The sequence below is a fragment of the Aotus nancymaae genome, unplaced genomic scaffold, assembly GCF_030222135.1.
Source record: "Aotus nancymaae isolate 86718 unplaced genomic scaffold, 86718_ANA_hifiasm-v0.15.2.pri h1tg000032l_0, whole genome shotgun sequence".
Lineage (NCBI taxonomy): Eukaryota > Metazoa > Chordata > Mammalia > Primates > Aotidae > Aotus > Aotus nancymaae.
In genome coordinates, this window is record NW_026988445.1 from 20,250,779 (window position 1) to 20,261,625 (window position 10,847).

The window sequence follows — 10,847 nt, forward strand, 5'->3', positions numbered from 1 at the left end:
TCTCGCCTCAGCCTCCCAAGTAGCTGGGATTGCAGGCAAGCGCCACCATGCCCGGCTTATTTTGTATTTTTAATACAGAAGGGGTTTCTCCATATTGGTCAGGCTGGTCTCGAACTCCTGACCTCAGGTGATCCGCCTGCCTTGGCCTCCCAAAGTGCTGGGATTACAGGCATGAGCCACCATGCATGGCTCTTTTTCAACTTTTATTTTCGAGTCAGGGAGCACCTGTGCAGGTTTGTTACAAAGGCATATGGCATGATTCTGAGGTTTGGGGTATGACTGGCACCCAGGTAAGTGCCCACAGGTAGTTTTTCAGCCCTTGCCCCTCTTCCCCCCTCCCAGCTCTCGTAGTTCTCAGTGGCGATTTTTCCCGTCTTTATTCACAATAGCAAAAACACAAAATCAACCCAGGTTCCCATCAATGGCAGATTGGATAAAGAACATGTGGTTCCTGTATTCCATGGACTACTAGGCAGCCATAAAAAAGAATGAAATCATGTCTTTTGCAGCAACATGGATGCAGCTGGAGGTCATTACCCTAAGCCAATTAACGCAGGAATAGAAAAGCAAATACATCGTGTTCTCACTTATCAGTGGGAGCCAAACACATACCTTTCAGAAGGCACCAGAACACTGGTTTGTTCCTGCTTTGTGTTGGCACAACCCACTTGGTCCCTGACTCATCTTTCTCTACAACATGCCTGTTTGCTTTCCTGTAGCGCGGAGAAGGTACGTCTCAGTGGAAGAACTATGGGAGGTATTCAGCCAAAACAGCCTCCGAGACAGTAAAGTGTTAACAGCTTCTAAAGAGCTGCAGACTATTAGAATGTGAGCTGTATTAGTCAGCTGACCCGAGAGTTCTCATCCTGGCCTTTGCTCTTGGAGGGAACGCATGCCTTCGTGCTTACTCAGCTCTAAAACAGGGTTTGTTGTTTTGTGCTTTTTTGTTTCCTGTGTGTTTAACTTTTTTTAAACTGTGATTAAAAAAAAACAGTTGATCAGTAAGTCAAAGTGTCAGAACCATCTGGATGGAAGCCGGCACTCGCAGGGAAGCAGGAAAGCCAGTCTATACATTTAGGGGAGGAGAGGGGAGGAAACAGAATTTTCATTCCACACCAAGCCTACAAAATCATGGACAGGAGAGCCCAGATGAAGCTAAATGTCATTTTCTTTATCCTAATTTATTGAATTCTGCTGGCTGTCAGAAGCACTCTGGGAGGAAGCGTACTGAGTCCATAGATAATGCTTTTCGTTGTTCTCACAATTAGTGGGCCCGGTAGCTTGGGGAAGGGGGCCGTGGAGTGCAGGGAAATGGTGACGAGACGCAAAGAATCATGGTGGCCGGAGCAAATAGCGTGTGCTTGCATTCCTCTCTCTGCAGTGTTTCTGAAACAGCCTCTTCGTTTACTTGAGAGAGACTTCATGCCGAAAAATACACCACATCACCCCCCACCTCCTCAGTCATGCCTTGAATCTCAAGCCCAGAAACACAACTGCTGCTGACGAAAAATCAACATCCCAAGAACGCTTGTTAAAAAGTCCACGATGGGCCGGGTGCGGTGGCTCATGCCTGTAATCCCAGCACTTTGGGAGGCCGAGGCAGGTGGATCACAAGGTCAGGAGTTCAAGACCAGCCTGGCCAACATGGTGAAACCCTGTCTCTACTAAAAAAAACCCAAAAATTAGCCAGGCATGGTGGCAGGCGCCTGTAATCCCAGCTGCTCGGGAGGCTGAGGCAGAGAATTGCGTGAATCTGGGAGGCGAAAGTTGCAGTGAGCCAAAATTGCGCCACTGCACTCCAGCCTGGGCGACAGAATGAGACTCCATCTCAAAAAAAAAAAAAAAGTCCACGATGGCAGAAATCCCTGGTGCTGCATGGAGAATCTCCACTTAGGTGCGCCACCCCTAGATGTTAGGAAGGTCCAGGGGCAGGTGGCCAGTGGGGCCAGGGAGACACGCAGTTTCAAGGTTGTTCTACAAGCCGGGGAGAAATGTCTGGGCCTCAGAACATAAAGAGAGCTAGTTCTTCAGAGTTCTGTTTTTCCATTCCGCTACTTTGAGAGGGATGTAAGCTTTCATTATGCTCATTACTTTCATGAAAACTCATTACAAAACTGAAACCAACATCACAGAACAATGAGGAATCACCAGCCCATTGCACGAGTTTGGAGTGGCACATAGGACCCCCACAGCGCTTCCTTTCCAAAGCTCCTTTGTGCTTGTGTGGAGTGGCCTCTGCCACGGGCTTTCCCAGGTCACACCTGCTCCGCATCAGGTCCCTCTGACCCCCGCAGCCTCACCTCAGGCCTGGGTCGCCCTCCACAAGCAGCCCCTGCATGGGCACATGGCACTGACCCCGCTGCAGTGTCCAGGGTCTTGAAGCCATCTGCCTACTACACATCACACCCCTAAAGTCCCACCGATGCTTCCCCAACAGGGTTCCCTCTAGGGCCCCCTTTCTGGTGAAGTCTGATCAGCTTCCAGCCACAGATATGAAGCCTCGCTGTCTTCAGGGAGTCCTGGAGTCCTGTCGATTTCCCTTCTGAATGTCTCCTCATTCTGACCTCCTCTTCTCACACCCACCCAGCCCGGCCTCAGCCCAGAAGGGCTTCTGTCTGTGTCTCTGCAGCCTCATCTCTACCCTGCCCTCGACCTCCCGCTGGGAGGCTGCTCTCCTCCTCCGGGGTCCTTCACTACGCACTGAACCACCTCTCAGTCTCTGGCTTTTGTGGACCCAAATCCATCAACCCACTCTTCTCTTATTCTCCAACACCAAGCGTCATCACCATCGGGCTGTCCCCTGCCACTCCATGAACGTCCATCTGTGATACCTGTGGCCCCGCCATCATCCTACTTAAAATGCCTCTCCCTCCGATCTGCCTATTCAACGCCTCACTGAAGCCCAGTTCCAGCCCCCCCACTGTGGCAAACTTGCCTGACTCTGCACCAACCGCAACCCCATCCCTCTCCCTGCCTGAGCGTCCACCGTGTTGCTTCACAATAGTGGGACCTTAATGGCATGAAAGGGTTGCCGTCTCCTTTGCTTCCTTGTTCCCATTGCCAAAGACCCCCAGCGGCTCATTCACAAATTCAGAAAAACGTTCCCCTTCCTCAGAACACTGCCGCTCAGATGACTGTCACATTTACTGAGTCTGCTCACATTTATGAACACATGTATGAAGTCTGAGATGAATGGTGGCCCTAGGGAGGCCGGTGCCAAAGCTGCCCAGGCCCAGCCCCCAAGGTTCAGGTGGCAGGATGGCTTCCCACCCCCTGTGCACACCGGCTTCAGGCTCTTCATTTCCCAGCTTGCAAGCAGGCTTTGTCTAGCTCTAGCAGAAACAAGACACAGCTGAAAACCAAAGCACTTTTGATTGAAAAAACCAGGCTGCATGAGAGAGAGATGTCCCTTGAATTCCGAAGGATGGCTTCACACAGCAAGAACCAAGCTGGAGCTTGGGAGTGCAGGCGTATGCCATGACTGCGGGGAGCCGAAGTGGACAGAAAGTGTGGGCTGGTGTCAGAGAATAGCCATTTATCTGCCAGAAAGGAAATGATGGATCTCCAATGAGCAAGAAGAAGCGAATCCGCAAAGAATACAGCTTAGACACGGGACGTAGCCGGAAATGCTTCCCCCAGCTCTCCCCTCTGCACCGTGCCCCTCCACCAGTGAAAATGCCAGCAGGTGAAGCAACCAGAAGTTTCAGAAACCCCAGGTGGGCTTGGGAGGAACTAATTAGCTTTGGAGAGCTAATATCTCAAAACAGTATTTACCATCGATGGATTTTCCCTTGGCTGGGATGCCTCTCCTCACCGAGACCGTAAGGCAGCTCCCAGGGCAGGCCTGCCGCACAGGTGTGCACACACCTGGCAGCCTCAGCCCTATTCTCTGCCCACCAGAGCCCAGCAGCCAGCGCATAATCACCTTGTTAATACACTGCTCCACTCCTAAAAAGGGCAGGGCGACGTCCCAGGGCCTGAGGGGTTAGTTAGAGACTGCTGACCCTATCCTGAAGGAAGGGCAGTTGGCTCCTTCACTCTTTGGTAGGGAAAGCAGAATAAAAAGGCCTGGCTGAATGGATGGCAGCGTGGAGCGATGAGCAGTTATTTAGAGCTGGTAAATCAGGGATGGCTTCATGGAAGAGGTGGAACTTGGCTTGAGCCTAGAGGAGTGAAAAGGGTGTGATATTTCTTCATCATCCACCTTCCTCAGACCAAGGAGAAAAGGGGACTTGGTCCTGTCAGAGGAGGTCACTGCCTGTTCCCTGCAGGGACGGCCAGGCCTGGAATCGACACCCTAGGTTGGGCCCCCGCCTCTACTTTGGCTAACTCTGTAATCCAGAAGGCATTCCTTCACCTCTTGAGCCCACCGTTTTCCTCTGTAAAACTGGAGGAGCCACGTTGCCTTCCTCGCTGGTTTGCTGTGAGAATTAAGTGAAATAGCAGTTACATTTCACTGGCGTTGACTTCCTTTCTGTTATGGACTAAATGTTTATGCTCCCCCGACCCCGACCAAAATGCCTTTGTTGAAAAAAACCCCAACTCTCAAGGTAACGAACGGCATTAGGAGGCGGGGTCCTTGGCCGTGTGGGGGTCGTATGCGCCACTCCGGACTTGTGCAATGGGCTGGTGATTCCTCATCGTTCTGTGATTAGGTCCTGAGGTTGGAGCCCTTGCAAATGGGATTAGCGCCCTTATCAAAGGGACCCCAGACAGGAATGTCAGTGTCTTCCCACTGTGCGAGGACACAGTTAGAATGTGCCATCTGCAGTCCGGAAGAGGCCCTCACCAGAACCCAACCATGCTGGCGCCCTGGTCTCAGACCCCCAGTCTCCAGAACTGTGTGTTGTTTATAAACCACCGAGCTCAGGCCAGGCGAGGTGGCTCACACCTGTAATCCCAGCGCTTTGGGAGGCAGAGGCAGTCGAATCACCTGAGGTCAGAAGTTCAAGACCAGCCTGGCCAACATGGTAAAACCTCATTTCTACTAAAAATACAAAAATTAGCCGGGTGTGGTGGCAGGAGCCTGTAATCCCAGCTACTCGGGAGGCTGAGGCAGGAAAATCGCTTGAACCCGGGAGGCGGAGGTTGCAGTGAGCTGAGATTGTGACATTGCACTCCAGCCTGGGCAACAAGTGCAAGGGGAAAATAAACCCACCCAGCTCTGGTACTTTGTTACAGCAGCTCAAGCTAAGACATTTTCTCTCCTTCTTTAACAGGGACGATTGGAGGTTAGGAAAAAAAAAAAAACGCTTAGAGGAATTCAATCTTTGACAGACTTTGCATTCTAGGGTGCTGGGTCAGGGGTGCCCTGGCAGTTATCGGTAGGTAACTCCTGACCAGTGTCTTGCCAGCCTGGCTGATGGTTCATGTGCCCACAGAGCTTGACCCACATGCTCAGCCCCATGGGTTTGGGGTGGGGCTGCCACACCTCTCCTGGCCATCCTAGCCAGGCTGGTATCTGGGCCAGTGCCCACCTGGCTTCCCTATGCACAGCTCCAGGTGAAAGCCAGGACCAGTGGTCTGGATGCCACCCCAGAAACCTCCCAGCTCACATCCTCCTTGTCCATGGGGTTGAGGCCAAGGGAGCAATACGTTCAGACACACCTGCCACACCCCTTAGTTTGAGGAACGAGAGTGCTACTGACTGCGTTTCCTTTCAGGCTGGGGGGGTCCCATGCTCCCTGTCCTGTCACAATGTTTCCAGTGGCAGGAGCTGGGATTCAACATCCTGTCCCACCCGTGCCTGTCTGGGATGACTTCACATCATTAGGGGACAAGTCTATGGAATGAAAGGATGCCTTGCTTAGTCCCTCAGCTGGGTTTGCACTGAACGTTCCTGCCAAAGGGAAACAAGGGGAAACATCCTCCACAGAGCTTGCGGGTCCTCCCTAAGAGCACCGTCGCCTTTTCAAGGTTGCTGACGGCTGGTTACCATTCCAACAATCCGGAAAGGAATATGACAGGAAAGGAAAGGAGAAGCGAGACTGCAGTTGCTGGTTTAGGTGCTTGTCTTTCTAGGCGCCTGTTGTAATTGGAGGGAAGGAGGTCTGTCTTCTTCACTGTCTCCAACACCCACACAGCCTGGGGAAGGAGCTGGGGCTCCCTCACACGTACAGTGCCTGCCAGCCTGCATGACAGCTCTACAGAGGTAGAGCTATGCCCTTGTGTGAAGAAAAAGTCACCGCTCTTTCCTGGTGGAGGCAACCCCCAGAGCCCATCCAACAGAGAAGCATAATCTGTATTTCAGCACCCATGCACCTTCCACTTCCCCCACACACTCCACACTCCTGGCTAAGCCAAGCACCTTTGTGCAGTGCACAACCTGCACATCTGTACGTGGCATCCCTGAATGGAGAATGTGTTCAGTACATGTAGTTAGTTGAACTCATCAATACAGAGAGGCTGCAAATGCCAAGTACGCAGCCTGGTCCAAGTGGGTTTCTGTTGATTTGACCTTATGCAAGGAATTGGGCTTTTGGAAACCCCAGTTTCACACCAAATAGTGTGACCACTGTCATTTGAAGGTTCTCGGTCTGCTCATGGACAGAACCCGAGGAGAAGAAACCTGCCCTGAATCCTAGAAATCCTGAGATTCCTGCCTAGCTTTGTCCAGGAGCTCCCACAACAGCCCTGCTCCCATCAGAGTTACGGTGGAAAATAGCAGAAACGTGGCTGGAGCACCCCAGTTGCCTCGTCCCCTCCCCAGTCTACACCAGAGCTCCAGCGTAGGATCCAGTACCCAACTCAGCACAGCAGGAGAGCTGCCACCCACCGCACCCAGCATGTGGTGCCCAAGCTCTGCTTCCCAGTGGGGGAGACGATTAGCCTGAAAAAATGGGCCCCCACCTGTTTTACAGAATGAAGATTTAAAAGGCTGGGCGCGGTGGCTCACGCCTGTAATCCTAACACTCTGGGAGGCCGAGGTGGGTGGATCGCCTGAGGTCAGGAGTTCAGGAATGAAGATTTAAGTGCTGCAGACATCCAAGGCACAGTGCTGTTACTGTAGCTCTCTGCCCCACTGCCTCCTGGGCTCACATGCTATTCCTGATGCCTCTCAACCCAAAATGTACACCCCCAGCAGCACCACAGATGAACGAAGCTGTCTGTCCTGTGTCGGGCCCAGTCCTCCGACCTGGCTGCACCCAGCTCCCCCATGCTGCCCCAGGTGTGCCCTCCTCGTTGGGGAAGAATCATTCCAAGTCAAGGGTAGACATGGAGCTGTAGTCTCTAAACATGGGGGCCTAGAGGAATGGGGGACTCACCTTTAGATCCATGAGAATGCAAGGACAAAGCAGATCCAACTTCATTCTTCAGCATTCACCTAACGTTTGATTTAACTCAACAGCTACTTATCATGTGCCTAGGACGTGTCAGGCACTGTTTCTGGGCACTGAGGAATGGGAACGAGCAAGCTCCGAATATCTGCCTCTGCAGAGCTTCTAATGTAGTCATAGTTCTCTTTCATGGGCATCGATCCCCCAGAGCACGCCACGTCAGCAGGCTCTCACTTGCTATGCCATTCACATTCTGCCTAATCTTCATTGTACAAAACGGAGAGCGATTGAGTCCAGTCTGGGAGTGACATCGCCTGATGAGAGGCGCTGCCCCCAGCACAGCACCATCCCCATGAGGCACGTCAATGCCGTTCGTCTTTCTGCACATTTCCCCTCTCAATTTTCTTTCCTCTTTCCATACTATTTCCTCTTCGTCCTTCTTCCATCCTCTTTTCTTTCCCGCCTGCCCTTGGGTTCATGGCACAGTATTGTTATTGGCACTGCTGACCCGGCAAAGCTCGTCCACCTCTGCTGTGTTTTCCAAGAGCAGGGGTTAGAGGGGTGTCCTCCTGCTGGAGCCGGTGCCCCGGGGAAGGCCCTGCTGGCCGTGGATGGCAGCTGTTCCTGAGCCTATACCACAGATCCAAAGGAAAGCGGCCGGGGATGTGTCTACACAGGCTTGATTGACCAGGCAAGAAAGCAAGGTTGCACTCAGTGGCCCAGAGGAACTCTGCTAAGAGGAGATGTCACGGCCGAAGCTCCTCCAAATGCTTTCTCCAGCACCTATGCACCTTCCACTCCCCCTACACACTCCACACTCCTGGCTAAGCCAAGCACCTTTGTGCAATGCACAACCTGCATATCTGTACATGGCATCCCTGAATGTAGAATGTGTTCAGAACATGTAGTTAGGTTGAATTCATCAATAAGGAGAATAGCCTGAGAAATATTAGCCCCTACCTATTTACAACAGAATGAAGATTTAAGTGCTGCATATGTCCAAGGCACAGTGACAACGACTGTCCCCTCAGGCTCACTCTACCTCTCACCCACTGTCAGGAGCTCAGGGCCCCAGAGGCTACCATACCCACAGAGGGCACTCCTCCACGATCATGGGGATGAGGGTGAAAATGTCAGCCTCTCCGCCCACAGCCAATGAGGGTCAACATTAAATCAGAATTTTAGCCTCGCAGTAGCAGCCATTGGGAGCAATTTTCTAGAAAGTGCTGCTGACCACATTAGCGTAACCCAAACTAAATGTAAACGCACATACGCTGAGTTACAGTCTTGGAAACTGAAATCTGTTTTGAGCTATAGAAAATGAAAAAGTGATGTGTGCAAGGAACCTATGCAAAGGAGCCTCAGAGAGGAAGAACGAGTCAGGCACGCTCCGCATAGCCAAAACGCGCAGCCGGCACCCGAAGGCCAGGCTCTGCCAAGCCGGACCAAGGTCCCTCAGCCGGTGACACTCCAAAATCTCCCAAAAGGGATCCAGAAGCCAGGTGTGGAGATACGCACTGCAAGCCCAGCTACTCGGGAGGCTGGGGTGGGACTTGGAGACCACAGTGTACCATGGCCGCGCCTGTGAATAGCCACTTCACTCCAGCCTGGGCAGCATAGCGAGACCGCACCTCTAACAGTAATAATAAAGAAGTGACCCAGGGGTTGGAATCACTAAAAAAGCTAAGAGTATTTTATGTCCATTTCCTTTTTTTTAATTTTTTTAAGAAGGCTGGAGTCCATGGTGTGATCACAGCTCACTGCAGTCTCAACCTCCCAGGCTCTCAAGCGATGCTCCTGCCTCAGTTTCCTTAGTAGCTAGAACTACAGGCATGAGCCACCACTCCTAGTTAATTTTTTTATTTTAATTTCTTGTAGACATGGAGTCTCACTATGTGGCCCAGGCTGGTCTTGAACTGCTGGGCTCAAGTAATCCTCCTGCCCTCGTCTCCCAAAGTGCTAGGATCTCAGGCATGAGCCACCGTGCCAGCCCCATTTCTATTTTTTAACTCAAATAAAATGATTATTTAAAGTATCCACCTCTGAAACAGAACTATTTAAGAACGTCCTGGTTGTGTGACTGTTTGCAGAAATGAGTGAACTAATGTCTTGTGACTCAGCCACACACTCTCTGTGACCCTCAGTGGATGTGACCATATACAGTCTTTCATTGAGTTCTTCTTTGTCATTTATTGTTTATTTTACATCCACGGTGGAGCATTGGCTGAAGACAAGCAGCATAAGAACCCTGATGATGAAATACAGGAACTTCACAACAAGCATAAAATGAGCTGGGCATGGTGCCTCAGGCCTGTAATCTCAGCACTTTGAGAGGTCAAAGTCAGAGGATCGATTGAGGCCAAGAATTCAAGACCAGCCTCAGCAACATAACAAGAACCCATCTCTACAAAAAATTAAAAATAAACTATCCAGACTGAGCAGCTGAGTGAGACCCTGTTTCTAAAAAAATAAGGATAAAAAAACATAAAATGGCAATAATTCAGCAAATTTATCTGAAGATTATTTTCACCAGACCCAGAATTTTGGTACTTCAAAAATGTAACTTGAAAGAAAAAAATGTATATATTGGTGATTATATCTAATTTGCCTTTTTATTTATTGGTGAAAACAAATCCATATACTCTAATGTGTTATTTGAAAAGAACAGCTGAAATCTCCTGTCTAATTATGTCCATGAGAAATAAAATGTCAGGTGGCTCATGCCTGTAATCCCAGCACTTTGGGGGGCCAAGGCAGGCAGATCACGAGGTCAGGAGTTCAAGACCAGCCTGGCCAACATGGTAAAACCCCACCTCAACCAAAGACGCAAAAATTAGCCCCGCATGGTGGCACATCCCTGTAATCCCAGCTACTTGGGAGGCTGAGGCAGGAGAATCACTTGAACCCAGGAGGCAGAGTTCAAGAGATATCTTGCAAGGAGCTGAGATCACACCACTACACTCCAGCCTGGAAGACAGAGTGAGACTTGGTCTCAAAATAAAATAAAATAAAATGTCAGAAATTATAAAAATAGACATATTTAAGTGTCAAATATAAGCATTCCAAATGTCAGAAAAATAAAAACAGTTGCTGATTTTCATGTGTTATAACATATATATGTTATATGTTTTTATATGCTGTAACATTATAAAATATATATATATTTAGTGACAAAATCGAACTTTTTTGCCCTTTTTACTTTATGAATCACACTTTTCTTACATATCTTAGATCAACTTAGTGATATGTGTCACTTGAGAGGAAAAAAGACAAATATGAATATTTTAAAGACTGTACAAAACATACTTTCTTTTTTTCTTTTTTTGAGACAGAGTTTCGCTCTTTGTTGCCCAGGCTGGAGTGCAGTGGCGCGATCTCAGCTCACCTCAACCTCTGCCTCCCAGGTTCAAGCAATTCTCCTGCCTCAGCCTCCCGAGTAGCTGGGTTTACAGGCATGTGCTACCACGCCCAGCTAATTTTGAATTTTTAGTAGAGATGAGGTTTCTCCATGTTGGTCAGGCTGGTCTCGAACTCCCAAACTCAAGTGATCCACCTACCTCAGCCTCCCAA